The following is a 17,086-nucleotide window of genomic DNA, read 5'->3' on the forward strand; positions in this document are numbered from 1 at the left end:
CTTGAGATCCTATTTACTATGTAATAATCTTTACTTTGAAATTATAGATGTCAGGAAGAGGCCGTGGATGACGAGTTACTCGTGCTCAGGGAGTTGAGCAGGAAGATAGGGAGCCCGAGCCACAGCAGGCTCCGCAGTACTTAGTGGATCTCATAGCACCATTGGCAGTTCGTATGGCGGCTATTGAGGAGCAGTTAGCAGCCTAAGTTCGTCAAGAGCCTTCCGTCCATGAAGAGGAACCCGTTCAGGAGTCATCTATTCGGGAGGAAATACCAGAGAGGGCACCAGTGGTCCCACCGACACCACCAGTTGATAACGGAGCAGCTGATCAGGAGGCTTGGCTTCGCTTAGTTGAGAGGTATCAGAAGTTGAAAGCACCTGAGTTCCACGGTTCGATGGATTCCATTATTGTACACAAGTGGAAAGAGGATGTGAGTAACATCTTGGATATGCTGAATGTTAATTCGGTGCAGAAGCAGAGGCTAGCGGCTTTTAGCCTCAAGGGCGATGTGAGAGGATGATATCGACTTCGTTTCTCCCCGGAACAGAGGATGACGGTTTCATGGGAGATCTTTATATATCTGTTTGATGAGCAGTATGTTTCGGCTGCAGCGAAAGCCGGAAAAGAGTAAGAGTTGGCTCGGTTAGAGCAGGAAGATATGTTTGTCATGGACTTCGAGAGTAAGTTCATGTCATTGCTTAAATTCATCGACATATGGCATACAGACGAGCGACAGGCTCAGATGTTTCTGATGGGACTTTGTCCAGGATTATGTCGGTATATAGTATCTTAGAGATTTTGGTCAGTGCGGGAGGTGGTAGATGTTGCTATGTCTCAGGAGACGGATACAGCCATATTCAACAAGGGCAAGGACAATGGAAAATCAGGACAGTCCGAGGACAAAGGAAAAAGAAAGAGACCATTTAGAGGCTCAGGAGGACCCCAGCAGCAGGGTAAAGGTCTGCATCATCAGCGTCCTCATAAGAAGGGCCATCAGCAGGACCAGAGAGCGCAGCAGCAGCACCGATTCCAGGGAGCTTGTTATAATTGTAACAAGATTAGGCACCGAGCAACCGAGTGCTGTAGCGCACCCATAGCAGGCTAGTAGGGCAGGACTCAACAGCATCAGCAGAACTGCGCTCAGGGACACGGTCAGGGCCAACAGGCGAGGATTGAGGCACCTCCAGCAGTTCCGAGGATAGAGGGACAGGTTCGAGTGATCCAGGAGATAAAGGAGAGACTAGGTGATGCAGAGCAGCAGACCGGTAGAGTGTATGCAGTGGTTCCTCGTGATCATGGCACGAGTGGGGCTGTGGTGGAAGGTACATTCCGTGTGAATTCCTTTCCAGCACGTATTCTTTTTGATTCTGGCGCTTCACATTCTTTTATCTCCTATGATTTTTCGATTAGACTTCGGCTTGTAGCTCAGCCGTTAGATTTCCTATTATCTGTATCTATTCCGTTGGGAGAGATGTTTCTGTTAGAGAGGGTTTGTAGGAGATGCATCGTTAGCTTGGACGATTCTGAGTTCGCGATTGATTTGATCGTGTTGCATATGTTTGAATTCAATGTGATTCTTGGTATGGATAGCCGGCTATCTTCCTACTATGTGAGTATCGACTGTTTTGTAAAAACAGTCAGTTTGAGAGCATATGATGGATCAGAGTTAGTGGTAGCTACCTCCAGAGGCAACCAGTTTGCGGAGTCATTTCTGGAGTACGTAGAGGAGGTGATATTACGGGATCGGAGCGTAGATTTGAGTAAGATACGAGTAGTCTCAGATTACCAGGATGTCTTCCAGGACATACCAGGATTACCTCCAGTGAGAGAGGTCGAGTTTTGCATAGAGTTGTAGCTAGGCACCACACTGATTTCCCGAGCTCCTTACCGTATAGCGCCTGCTAAGATGAGGGAGCTACAGATCCAGATCGATGAGTTGTTGTCTCAGGGCTTCATTCGATGGAGTCATTCTCTGTAGGGAGCACCGGTCCTCTTTGTGAAGAAGAAGGACGGGAGTATGCGATTATGTATAGATTATCGCGAGTTCAACAAGGTCACTATCCGTAACAGGTACCCATTATCGAGGATCGATGACTTGTTCGACCAGTTGCAGGGAGCGTAGTGTTTCTCAAAGATAGATCTTTGTTCTGGTTATCATCAGTTGTGAGTTCAGGAGATGGATATTCCCAAGACCGCTTTCTTGACTCGATATGGGTCTTTTGAGTTTCTTGTCATGCCATTTGGGCTGACCAATGCACCAGCAGTATTCATGAATTTGATGAATCGGGTTTTTCGTCCGTACTTGGACCAGTTTGTGATAGTCTTCATCGACGATATTCTTATCTACTCAAGGTCGGAGGTGGAGCACGAGTAGCATTTGAGGTTAGCATTACAGATGTTGAGAGAGCACTAGTTGTATGCTAAGTTTACCAAGTGTGAATTCTGGTTATCAAAGGTTAGATTTTTGGGCCATGTTATTAGCCGGGAGGGCATTACAGTGGATCTTGCTAAGGTAGAAGTCGTACTTGATTGGGAACCACCAAAGACAGTTACCGAGATTCGTAGCTTCTTAGGCCTGGCAGGCTATTACAGAAAATTCATTCAGGACTTCTCGAGAATTACCACACCACTTACACGCCTTACTAAGAAGGGTGTACAGTTTATTTGGAGCATAGAGTGCCAGAAGGCATTTAAGACATTGAAGACTAAGTTGACTTCAGCACCAATATTGGTTATTCCTAGTAGTGATAAGAATTTTGTTGTCTACACTGATGCATCCTTATCGGGTCTTGGCGGTGTATTGATGCAGACCCAGAGAGTCGTAGCCTATATTTCGAGGCAGCTGAGGACTCATGAGCAAAATTATCCCACACACGATTTGGAGCTAGCAGCAGTGGCCTTTGCACTGAAGGTGTGGAGACATTATTTGTACGGAGTACAGTTTGAGTTATTCACAGATCACCAGAGTTTGAAGTACCTCTTCTCACAGAAAGAACTCAACCAGAGGCAACGACGATGGGTAGAGTTTATTAAGGATTATGAGTTTGTTATACAGTATCATCCAGGAAAGGCGAACGTGGTAGCAGACGCGTTGAGCAGGAAGCGTCGTCGGGGACTAGCAGCTTTGAGGTGTTCACTATGTCGGGATCTTTATACCCTCAGCCATTTTGATTCCAGGCCAGAGATTGGCGGGAGTCGTGTATTCTTAGGAGCGTTATCTGTACAGCCATCTTGGAGATATAGAGTAGTCGGAGCTCGGTTAGAGGATTCTTGGATTCAAACCCGCAAGGGGAAGATCTCCAGAGAACCCAAGGATAATTGGACTATTGAAGTAGATGGAGGCCTGAGGATGAAGGGCAGGATCGTTATGCCGAACAATCTACAGCTGAAGAGGGAACTTTTTGATGAGGCCCATCGCAGCAGATATACAGTGCACCCAGGCACGACAAAAATGTACAAGGATCTGAAGAAGCATTTTTGGTGGAGTGGTATGCGCAGAGAGATTGCAGATTATGTGGCTAAGTATTATACCTGCCAATAAGTTAAGGCGGAACATCAGAGTCCTGCAGGAACCCTACAGCCTTTACCCATTCCCGAGTGAAAGTGGGCAGATATTTTCATGGATTTCATAGTAGGGTTGCCCAAGTCAAAGAAAGGAAATGATTCTATTTGGGTTATAGTGGACAGATTGACTAAGTCTACACATTTCTTACCTGTGAGGATGACTTAGACGACAGATACGTATGCGAGGATCTTCATTCGGGAGATTGTTAGACTGCATGGAGTTCCGGAGACGATTGTATTAGATCGGGGCTCAGTCTTCACATCTCATTTTTGGAGGAGTTTTCAGGATGCTTTTTGAAGTTAGTTGTCATTTAGCAGTGTTTTTCACCCCCAGACAGACGGTCAGACCGAGAGGGTGAATCAGATCTTAGAGGATATGCTGAGAGTGTGCGTTATAGATTTTCAGAGTAGCTGGGAGGATCACATCCCACTGATTGAATTTGCATATAATAATAGTTATCAAGCTACCATCGGAATGGCACCGTATGAAGCTTTGTGCGGGAGACCTTGCAGATCGTCTATATGTTGGGCAGAGCCAGAGGATAGTCTATTGATTGGTCTAGAGTTAGTTAGACAGACCACAGAGAAGGTGGCATTGATTCGAGAGTGTATTCTTGCGGCGCAGAGTCGGCAGAAGAGCTATGCAGATCAGCGGAGATAACATTTAGAGTTCCAGGTCGGAGACTCAGTCATGTTGAAAGTATCACTGATGAAGGGCGTTCAACGATTCGGTAGACGAGGGAAGCTTGCCCCAAGATATGTTGGTCCTTTCAGGATCATCGAGTGCATTGGAGCTGTTTCTTACAAATTAGATCTTCCAGCATCGATGTCGAGTGTACACGATGTCTTTTATGTCTCGATGCTTAAGAAGCATCTGCGGGATGATGAGCAGCAGAGAGTGATTGACTCACCAAAGATTAAGATTCAGGATGATTTGACTACCGTAGAGGTACCGGTATGCATACTTGCTAGAGAGAATAAAAAGCTTAGAAATAAAGTCATTCCATTAGTGAAAGTTCAGTGGAACCGGTAAGGAACCGAAGAGATTTCTTGGGAGCGCGAGGAGGATGTTCGTCATGACTACCCGCACCTGTTTGGACAGGTATGATGTTAATATGCTTATATGACTTGATAGTTATCATTATCTATGATTGTTTAGTCACATTTATATTTATCTTTAACACTAGAATGGGGATATTTTTACTTGATTCTTAATCAATTGAAGTATATGGTATATACATGAGGGTTTCCTTGTTTGGATTATTTCGCTCGACTTACCAATTTCGTTTAGTTAAGGATTTAGGTAAGAATGTTTGCATTCTAGGTTGTTAACTTTAAATATCATTGTGCTAACACTATGTGATGTGTGCAGAAGAAATTCTTAATATGAATTACACTTTCTTAATGTGTTTTCCTGGTTTTTGAGCTTTGAGATGCGACTGAAGAATTTCGAGGACAAAATCCTCTTAAGGGTGGGGGGTGAATGTAAAACCCTGATAATTTATGAATAATATAATTAATATGTGATAAATTATAATATGTGGATATTTAGTATGATAAATATCATTAAATGGTATATGAGTATAATACCATGTGTTTTGAGTATGAACGAGTTCATACATGTGAGAGAAAAGAGTAGAAACATGCACAATAGCCAAACATATGCGGAACTGGAAAATTCCAGTCCGGTCGACCGTCGTGCTCGATCGCAGTCCGGTCGACCGCCACGGTCGACCGTGAAACCTGCAGTTTGTTTTTCTCCTGCTTTGAGTTGGTTTTAGATTTCTAAACCCATATCCATTTTCCCCTGGTATATATATGAGTTTTTCATGTTTTTCTCAGTCTTCCTAAGAACCCTAATAGCTACCAAACCCTAGTTTGATTTCTTGGAGAAGATTGGAGGCTTTCTAGTTGGTTTTTTTTGATGATATTCGGTTTTTGGAGTGGAGATCTCTTTCGACGTTGCATCAAAACGAGTATCATCTCTACTAATCCCCCTCCTAGTTTTTAAAATGTTTTTAAAAAGATTTAAACCTGTTTTGTAGAGCCTAAACGAATAGATTATGTATAAAGGACAAATTCTTTTGTATTATATGTATAAATATTAGGTCTTTCCATGATAAAAAGGTTGAGAATGTTTTTACAGATGTGATTGAGATATGATGATGATTTTAAAACATGGTTAATCTAAAGAAAGAGGTTTGATTTGTTGTTTTGAGCTTTTATGCATGTTTTAGGGTTTTGAATACAAATCTAATGCATAAAATCATGTTTATAATTATTGAGTTGTTTCCAGATGTTCATATCTGCTGTGGCATGTTTGCATAAAAGTTTCATGAAGAATTTGACATGTTTAGATCATAAAAACACTACGTGAACACGACATACACAAAGAAATTGAGAATCTGGAAATCAGGGTTCACGGTCGACCGCCACGGTCGACCGCGTACAGGACAGAGGCTAAGTCTGTTTCGCTTGTGCATGTTTATTTGAGTTTGTTTTTTGTTGTCGAATGGATTTCTCGATCGTATGATGATAGACTATGATATTAGTGATTGTTAAACATCTGGGATGATGGTGAACTTCATATGTGGACACGCACACCGAGATTTGTGAATTTATGCTAGATTGTGTTAGATTGACACACTTTCGACACGAGTTAAGTTGATAAACACATATGAATAATGTTGTTCTATACGTATCCGGAAATAGGGAGATGAAACCTATTTGTCGCAGAACGATTGAGTAAGAGTATTACAAAAGTATCGTTATTACACGTATCCGAAATAGGGAGATAATAAAACCTATTGCTGCAGAGAGATTGAGTAAGAGTATTATAAGAGTATCCCTATAGCACAAGATGATGCACACATAGATATTTGATCAGTTATAAGTTTTATTTCCATAATAGATTACCCGTGAGTAGGGTATTTATTTTGAAATTTTGGCACACTCGTTATGGATGACAGTTATATTTTGTTTTGATTTGGTTGGCATCCTCTTATATTAGAGCAGGCTACTCGATTGTACTTCGAGATGAGATATTTATTCTTTATGTTGGAGATTGGAGTATGTTTCCTTGACTGTTTGTTTTTTATTCATAAAGAGCTATATGAATGATTTGATATATGTATGTACTGACTTTATTTTTTTATATGCTCCTACCCCTTCCCCTGGGGAGAGGTAGTGATGATCTCGCTAGCGCTTTAACGCTCGTTGTTTTCCCTCTCTTTTCAGGTAGCGAGTCCGGCGCACGGAGAGTCGCAGGTTGATGGGACATTTTAGTTATCCGTTTAGCTATTTACTATATTTTATAGTTATTATAAAACTCTACATGTAGTTAATTATTTTCAGACTCTAGATTTGTATTTTATTTCATAGAGTTGAGAGCTATTGTGAGACTATGGTTATTTGACTCATTAGATTCAGTTCAGACTCAGAGATATGTCTTTTTCATTCCGGTTGGGCTCATTATTAATATATCTTATGCTTCTTCTATATATATTTTTAGTGTTGCTCTATTTCGATTATTTACCTGTCTGTACCTTCATCTATTTATTGTTTCCATTAGAGAGATAACAAATATGATGGTGAAACATTTCGTAGCATGGTGTTTGGTGCTTGGCAGGTTTGATAATCCGGGTTTCACCTGGGACTGTAGCCTTGTGTGAACCCTGGGGCGTCACACTCTAACTGGTATACGAGGCTAAATTGTTCCCTATCTTTGATGGAAAGTTCCTTGAGAATATTCTTAAGAATAACCCGGCAACCTCCAACTAGTATACAAGGCTAAACTGTTCTTTACCTTTGACGATAAGTTCCTGGAGAATAATCTTAAGGATAACCCGGCAATCTCCAACTGGTATACGAGGCTAAACTGTTTCCTACCTTTGATGGGAAGTTCCTGGAGAATATTCTTAAGGATAACCCAAAAACCTCCAACTGGTATACGGTGCTAAACTGTTCCTTACCTTTGACGGGAAGTTCGTGGAGAATATTCTTAAGGATAACCCGGCAATCTCCAACTTGTATACTAGGCTAAACTGTTCCTTACCTTTGACGAAAAGTTTATGGAGAATATTCTTAAGGATAACCCGACAACCTCCAACTAGAATACGATGCTAAACTATTCCTTACTTTTGACAAAAAGTTCCTGGAGAATATTTTTAAGGATAACCCGGTAACCTCCAACTGATATATGAGGCTAAATTGTTCTCTACCTTTGTCGGAAAGTTCCTAGAGGATATTACCCATAATATACTTAAGGATAACCAAGCCGACTCTAACGGGTATACGAGTATAAACTGTTTTCTGTCTTTGTTGGGAAGTTCCTGGAGGATATTACCCACAATATTCTCAAGGATAACCCGACAGACTCCAAACTGTATACGAGTATAAACTGTTTCCTACCTTTTTCAGGAAGATCCTAGAGGATATTATCCATAATATTCTTAAGGATAACCTAGCAGACTCCAACTGGTATACAAGTATAAACTGATCTCTACCTGTGTTTCTAGGAAATCTCTTTTTATTTTCGTTTTAGTGAGAAGTCTTATAAAAAGACTAACTCTTTTGTATCTGTGTAAACAATAAACGTTGTAATGGGCTCAACAATGAAATTGATTTCTGACGTAAACAATCACTCTTGCCAGAATGTTTACCATTTGTGTTAGGATGTCAAACGAGCATGATTTTCATGGTCCAGGCATGTTATTATTTGCCTTTGGTGCTATAGGAGGCGATACCGTTATTGGGTTAGTCGTCTAGTCAACGGGCAGGGCTTGTCGTCCCCTTATTAAATTTGGTTATATTGGCAATGAAACAATCTGCCACTCTTGAGCCCTTCATTCACATTCTGAGCTGTGATAGCCACCAATACATTTGCTTCTCTAATTGCCTTGGTCACCACTTCTTCTTATTCAGACACAACAATTGTGATAATGATCTCATCTTCTGAATTGGTGAATTCGGGGACTGGCCCTTCATTATCACTGTAGAAGACTGTCGTAGTATTTCACATTTTTTTCTTTTCTCTATGTATCTCTTTGGTGTAGCTTGGTAAAGGTCTATTACTCATCCTTTACAAGGTATGGATGCACACACATGAGTTCCCCTTTAGAGAGAGTCATAGGGGTTAATCTCTTGGTCTACTGACCGTATCGTCATAGTTGATAATTATTAGCTCTTCCTTTGGGATTGGCACCACTCTGTCTATAGCACTCATGCTTAGTAAATATCCAAATTGAGCCGAGAACATATTCATCAAAAGTTGCTTCTGATATTCTCTTTATTCCAACGACCCAAATTCAAGTAAGGTTTGAATCTTTTCTTTCAATATGATGGAGTCTTTAGATGGGTATCCTACAAAGCATAGAAAAACACAATAGTTTAGGTTATTAGTGATCCCTTCTTCTTTTGGTCTCTTAGGTCTCCTCAGCTTGTTGAATCCTCCCTTGATAAGAGTTTCAGCTAGTTTTGGTATTACTTCTTGATTACATACATAAACCATATTAGGATCTGGCTCAAACCAATTTTGTTGCTATGAAGGATCTTCCCCTTGATACTAGCCAGGCAGAGGTACTTGGTTGTAGCTAGGGTTAGCATTAGCAAGGTAGTTGTTATTCTCATTCTAGTTGCCATTTCGATTACCATTTTTCTATCTTAGTGGCTATGACTGAGGTTGAGGTGTGTAATGCTATGGTACATCAACTGTCATCACTACCTTAGCTTTCCCATCGGTGTGTGGTTTAGTGGTGTTAGGTTTGCTGTTGCCTCCACTATTGTCAGTTTAATTCAGGATGTCACTAAGTAGCATGGTGGTGGCTTCAGCCCTTTTAGTGTTCTTGATAAGTTATTTCCAAGTTTTTGACTCGACGACACTGAATTGCTTAAGGATGTAATCCAATAAGCCATCATGGTAAGAACTTTTCAAACACTATGCCTTTCCACTCAAGGCTAGTTGGTGGAATCTCTTGATGTAAGTTTAGGTCTTCTGGCTTAGCTTATAGACCTCATTCTTCACTCTTTGATAAGTAATCTCAGAGTTAATTTTATGAAAGGTGTGTATTTCTATGGCACATCAACTACCATCACTATCTTAGTTTTCCCATCGGTGTGTGGTTTAGTGGTGATAGGTTTACCCTTGCCTCCACTATTGTCAGTTTAATCCAGGATTTCACCTAGCAGCATGGTGGTGGCTCCACTATTGGTGTTCTTGGTCAGTTATTTCTAGGTTTTGGACTCGACGACACTGAATTGCTTAAGGATGTAATCTGGTAAGCCATCATGGCAAGCATCGATGATGAACTTTTTAAACATTATGCCTTCTAACTCAAGGATGAGTTGGTGGAATCTCTCGATGTACGTTTAGATCTTCTCACTCAACTTATAAACCTTATTCTTTACTCTTTGATAAGTAATCTCAGAGTCAATTTTATGAAACCTCTTGATGAACTAACTCTTCTAGTTCTTCTGTGAGTTTACAGAATTGCTCACGACAATCTCTTGAAGCAAAGAAAGGCAAGCCCTTTGAGTGAGCAGGGGAACATTCACACCTTGATGATGTCATTCCCCAACCGTGGCCTAGCTTGAGCTTCAAAATGGTAGAGGTGTTGATGACTCGGTGCTCGGGATATGGTATGTCATCCTAAAAAGTTAGACAAGGATGAAAGGTCCCATGATTCTATTATCATTGGTTCTTTACAATTATATCCATTTTAGCCGTTAATCAAGCTAGGATCACAACAATGGTAGGGTCTATAATTGCAGTTGACTCATGGCCAATCTACACCAACATATTGATTTGGCAACTCTTCTTGATGGCTGAGTTGTCTATTGCATTTGGCAACTTCCTATATAATCTGGGCATTATGATTTACCAAGTAGTAATTTATTCACCTTTTGGCATCAGCCATAATTTGCATCTGTTCTTGCATACGTTCCACCATATTCCCTTAACTTAGGATTTTCCTCATCAGCTCTAAGAGATGACTTCCTTTTGGAGGATCAGACAATGGTTTAGAGTTTTCACTTGCATTGTTTGTCACCAACGCTTTATGCTTTGCACTAAGCCCTCGTTGAGGTGATGCCATGTTAACCTCGGTTTTTGCGGATGTCGTGAACTCATTGTATTATCCTAGGCACAAGGTGAGTGTCTGTCTCTGGAAGTTTCTTGTACATTGTGTTTGTTATATGGAGGGCTTGGGCCCACAATGATGATTTTATTGTCTTTGAGTGAGTCCTGAATGCGAGTGTCGATAATATTCCTGGAATTCATCCGAATCTTCATCTCGATGTCCACCTTTTGAATAGCCAGTTTTGCACTGCTTTTCCATCAAATATGGACAAACCTAGGCTCTTCTTCATCAATGGTTCTAGGGATGGGTTTCCTACATAATTGCCTCTCTTGAGTTAGGTTCACAGAGAACCCTTAGATAATCACTCAAAAATTGATGCTTTTAGGAACTGAGTTTCCACTAGGTATGGTGCATGAGACTCAATCAGACCCTTAGTATAGGAAGCATATGGTACTACATTGGACATGTCGGATGGTTATGACATAGCACTGCTAGTGTTGGGGAATAGCAACCATCGAATCTTTAGAGATTAGAGGCAAACTGGTAACTTACAACTTGTTAAGAAGAGAACGCAGAATTTTCATCCTCAAAGAGCCATAAAGATTGGTGATTGATTCTAGATTTCCCACTCCTTGTGAGGCAGACGATTCTCCAATCCTTGGCCCTATCTGTGAGAATATTTGAATTTCAGATCGCGTTGGGATCACGTCACGTTGGATTGTTCATTCATTGTAGCCCTTTAACAAGACCATCTTCTGGCACATCCTAAAGTTACAACATGTCATTCTCTATCTTAAAATGTGGGTAAGATTGTTTGCGGCAACCATGCATCTCTATAGGATTTTGAGACCTCAGTTGCATCAATTTTATCGGCTATCTGAGCACAACTTAGTTTTGGCTTAAATTGACATTCTGCATGGACTAATAACATGTCCTTGATGAGTTGGATATCTATGGGATGATTAGAGTATGCAAGTACCAACTTCTGCTACGAGCGCTGGGATGGGCAACGTGATTCTTTCATATTTAGAAATCAAGTTCTCTAGAAGATTTCCACTTAGCCTTAGACTAACATCTCAAACATATTAGATCAATATGAAGGTTTGTTATTCATCAAACTAAGTCAATTGTATGAATCGTAAGAACATGGTCCTAACATGTTACAGTGCTTAGAGCATGCATCAATATTCTGCAGCATCAAACTCATAAAAAATTATTGGTCTTATGGACATTTTTGTAAAATTTATTTGTCAACTTTATGAATACATATTTTTGATCACATAGTACTTCAAAAGAACTTCATTTTAGCCATCTTGTTTCTCATGAGCCATAACCTTCTAAACCTTACTACCATGATTCTTAGCAAATCGATTGATAATGACCACTCTAATAGTCATATGTATAACTTACTAACAATCATCATTGTGCTTATTTCTTGTTTAGAAAATAATGTTTAAAGAGATAAAAAAATAATAGCAAGTATCTTTCATAATCTTAAAATATTAATGTTGAAATTGAAGTTGAAAGTTGCATAATTGAGTAGATGTTATGAGCATGTTATAGATGAAGAATTATATAAAAATATTATACTTAGTCATTATTATATTATATGTATATGTATACGTATATGTCTATGTAACATATGGATGACACATAGTGTTCAATGTGATCGGATGACACATTGACACAGTGTTCAATGTGATCTCAATGCCGGACGATGCTTTAACTTGGAAACCATATTGTTTTGAATTTCTACCCAAGCATCAAATGAACCATTAGGTTATTACAAACAAATGTGCATCTAAAATTGTGAAGATTGAGTGATCTCAAAAGCATATATTATATAAAATACACATGCTTGAGTTACCACATTATCCATTTGATAGGGGCATAATAAACATGGACAAAGTTGCTATTGGACAAGGGTCAAATTATAGTATAGTTATAATGTCAACCCATAAGGAATATATGTAGGAAAAATTCTAATAATGGTCCTAAGAATGTGGGTGGACAAAGAGGAGTAAAAGCGTAGAGATATAGAGAGTGTGTGATTATTTACAAATAAAAGAAAATTAGAACAATAGGGAAGAAAGAGAGTGAATAAATAAAAGAAAATAAAGAATAAACAAGGAGGAGAAATAAAAAAAATGGAAAAGAACGAAATCAAGAAGAGAAAATTTCAATAAGAGAAAAATTCAAAACAAGTAAAAAATGGAGGGAAATCAAGTGGAGAAGATATGAACCAAGAATTGAATTCACGTGTTAATTTCATTTAGAATTTATGAAATGCTCTCTTTTTATCATATTTTACTTTAGATTTATTAAGTATAGCTTATCAAACCATCTAAGGAAAGCATAACCAATTAAATTATCATCTAAGCAAAATTTTCATCCATGAAAAGAATAGCAATTAGATAATAATTCTAGAATTCATAAGTATAACATATCAAACAATTCAACATAAGCATAAATTATCAAATTACTTTCTCTAGTTGATTATCTTGGCATGATCATTTTAAGCATAAGAGAACAATACATAATCATTAAAAAAACTAGTTTTATATAATTCTAGAATTTCTACAAGATTTAGTTACTCATTTCACAAAATAAAAATAAAAAAATAAACTCTAGAGTAAAAAAACATAAAAGAATGATATCAAAATTTTAAGAAAAATAAAAACTAACTACAAAAATAAGAACCAAATTATAAAAATAAAGATCTAAACTAATAAGAAAATAAAATTTTAACTAAAAAAGAAATTTACACTACAAAAAAAATGCAAGAAAATAAATTCTACAAAGCATGGAAAATTAATAAATTATTAATAAAAGAGAATGAAAGTAAATCTACACAACAAACATAAAATAAATCTAATCTATCAACATAAAAATAAAATCCTAAAACATGAATATCTAAAATAAGAAAATAAAAGAGAAAAATAAATACTTACATTACACGGAGTTGGCCTCTTGAAAGCAAATCTTCATCTTCATCAACAAATAATAAAAAAGAAAACTTAAAAGCTAAATTTTTTGTTAAATTGCAATTAAATTTTATAATTTTGGAAGTACTTCTCAATTAAGAGTAATCATCTTCTCCAAATAAAGTCTTTAATAAATTTTTCACACCTAAACCCCTCACACTCTACCCCTATTTATGGACTTCAGCAATCTACAAATGTCATTGGATTTGGCTTGAGCTCGAAGAAATAAATCTCAGTCAAACACTATTTTTATTACAAACTAATCATTTGGCCAATCAGTTATCCAATTAGTTGGTCGATTGTTTAGCCAATTAGTTTGTGAACCGATTGGTTTCATACAGAATTAATTCCTAAGCTAATTTGTTGACTCGATTTTTTTATACATTGGGCTTTTGTACGCCTCCTCTTGACTTGATATTAGGCTTTAATAAGTGGAGACAAATAAGAAAAATTGGTTCTTTTAGGCTCTTATTTATTAACTTTTTATTTCCTACAAATTAAGAGAAAAATATGTTATTAGTGATTTATTCAAATAAAATAGATAATGCAGCTACAAAAGTGTAATAAAATATGATGTTACCACTATACCTAAACTTTGCTTGTCTTCTGGCAAAGAAAGAAAATAAAAAAGAAAGAAAGAAAATCGTAACTCATTTTCACAGTAATAGTGGTTGTATTTAGCTCATACAAAAAGCATTTAAAGCCCTAGATTACCCTAGTAGACGAGTTAGCAGTCTCATGAGCATTTGTAGTGAACCCATAAAATTCGATCAATTTGTAAATTTGAGAAAGTCAACAAATAATTAATTCACTTGATATATTTAAACAATCTAATTAGATCTAGTTTTTACTCAAGAAAATATTTTTATGTACAACTCTAAAGTAAATTTCTTAGAAAATCTTTTCAATATAGTTATACAAAACCAAGTTCAACTTAGAAATTTAATTGAAACTTTTGAAAAAAACATGTTAACTCTTTATTTAAAATAATTTTTTAAGCCTCTTGTTCAAATTATTTTTTAAGAATGTGTACACACACACACTCTCCCTTTATTCCTTGTTGTTTTAAATTATTAGGTTTTCTAAGTGATACTTTATTGAGTTTTAGGTCAATGAATCCCAACCCAATTAGGCTTAGGTCATTAAGTATGAAAATACTTCATGGACTTAATTACTTGATTAACTTAGGCTTAGTAAGGTAGAACTATCTTGGAGTTTAAGAGAATTTTTATTGATGGTCATTTTTCACACTCTTCTTTTTGTAATTTATTAATATATATATATGAGTATATGTATAAGTTCGTGTGTGTGTATGAAAAAATATTTAGATCAAGAGAACTTGAAATTTTATTTTTCACACTGAGCTAGGCATGTGAAAATTTTATTATTTTAATTAAAAGTCAAGTTGGATTGTAGTAAAGTCTGCTATTTTAAAAATTATTTCTTAGAAAATTTATTTAGAGTTATCATTAAAAGTCAACTTGAATAAAAAAGTAGCTAAGGACTAGAGAGTTTAAAAGTTTATCAAGTAAATCAATTATTAATTAACTCTAACAAATTGGAAAGTGGCAAATTTTTTTAGGGGAAGGCAAGAAAAGCAAAAAAAAGAAATATAAAGAAGAAGAAATGGTAAAAATGAAATGCAAAGAAGAAAAAAAGGTAAAATAAATAGAAAAGATGACTACCCCCCCCCCGCCATCTAAATTTTGCATTGTCCTTGATGCAAAACTATCGATCTACTTTTTATTTTTGACTTTTCTCTTTTTTTCTTTTTTCTAAAAGAACAAGAAACTCTTAAAGGAGAGAAGAATAAATTCTTTTTATTTTTCTTATTATTATAAGACAAAGAGTAAATATGTAGAATACAAGTTTTAATATGAAGCTTGAGTCCTACATCAAATCCTATCTTATTGCTGAAAAATCTACCTCGAATTTTACATAAATTTAGAATAATAAATTCAATGATGTGCTTAAGTTCTATACATTCCGAGGCTTTCAAATATTTTTGTAGCATATAAAAGCAGGTAGGTAGAAGGTTATGCATTTTAAATTTTTGATGTTGATTAAACAGAAAGCAAATCTTAATTATGAACTCAAGTTCAACATGAATAAAAGTTTGTCCTAACACAACCAATTCTTTTTTAAAAATTTCCTCAAATCCAATATTCATGGTTGAGTTATGATAACCTAATTGTTCTATATTTTCTAGGAATCTCAGCTTATTAGCAAAAAGTTCTTCAACGTTAAGATCAGAAAAACATGTGATTGACTCTGTAAAAATTAATTCTGATTCAAATTCCTCTAGTATTTTGATTACATTACAAAGATCTCCTCAAAACTAGGGATTTCATTCCTTGTTGGATAACACGTCTTAAAGAACTGGCGCATTTGGATTTGTCATTTTTTTACTCCCAAAAATAAATTCAACACAGATTAAACTTTTGGTATTATCCTTAATCCAAAATCGCTTTCATTAAAGAAAATTTTCTTTTTTATGCCTCAAAAGAAAATTAGGGAAAAAATCTAGGAAAAACAAATTTTAAAACTTTTTAAGGAAAATTATAAGACATAAAAGATTAGTGAGAAAAAGGAGAAGGGTAAAAAAATCATATGAAATTAAATTAAGAGCAATTACTTGGAAACAATCACCTTTATTTCTAGGGTTAAGCCTAGGCTCAACAAGACCAGCTCCTACTAAAAACTCTTTGAGTAAAAAGATTAAAGTTTACTTAGTCAATTCGCCATATAATGATATATAGTACTAGAGGGAGACCAAAGACCAAGTAAGTACCTTTTTCCTTGTGGAGCATTTTATGCAACCCCTAAATCTTGCTTAGACATCACCGAATTCAAATAAACCTAAACTAATTTACTTAAAATTGTCTTGTTCCTTAATGAGCTCGATTTCTTAGAGGCCAACGTCTAATGAGTTTTAGAAGCCTTGAATTTGTGTAGTGAGGAAATAATGATTTGTGGGCTAAGAAAAGGATGATAAAATCTCTCACTTTATCTTAATTAGAGGGTTTTTACCCTTAAGAGTATTTTCAAATGAGTGCTCAAATCAAAATGCTCAAATCATTTTGGTAAATTCCTACTAACTATATGCAATGCAAATCTAAGAATTAAAAAAATACAAAATGATGCAAAAAAAACTTTTTTGTTTTTTAATTAGGACTAACAATCAAACAAATGTGAGAAAGAGAGCTCTTTGTTTGAATTTATTACTTGTTAGTAGTTGTTCAAGTGGGGTTGGATTTTACTAAGGTTGACAATAGAAACTTTTTTTTTGTTCTTTATTAATTATTAATTGTCTCTAAGGTGAAGAGTCTAAACTAAAGGGTGAAATTGAAACTATTAAAAAAAGACTTACATTTTTAAGTAAATCTTTAATTTTCAAACTTCAATCTTTAAGCTTCAATCTTTTAGTTTAGTCTTTAAAAAGGAAGCACATAAATTAAAGA

The sequence above is a fragment of the Asparagus officinalis genome, chromosome 4, assembly GCF_001876935.1.
Source record: "Asparagus officinalis chromosome 4, Aspof.V1, whole genome shotgun sequence".
NCBI lineage: Eukaryota > Viridiplantae > Streptophyta > Magnoliopsida > Asparagales > Asparagaceae > Asparagus > Asparagus officinalis.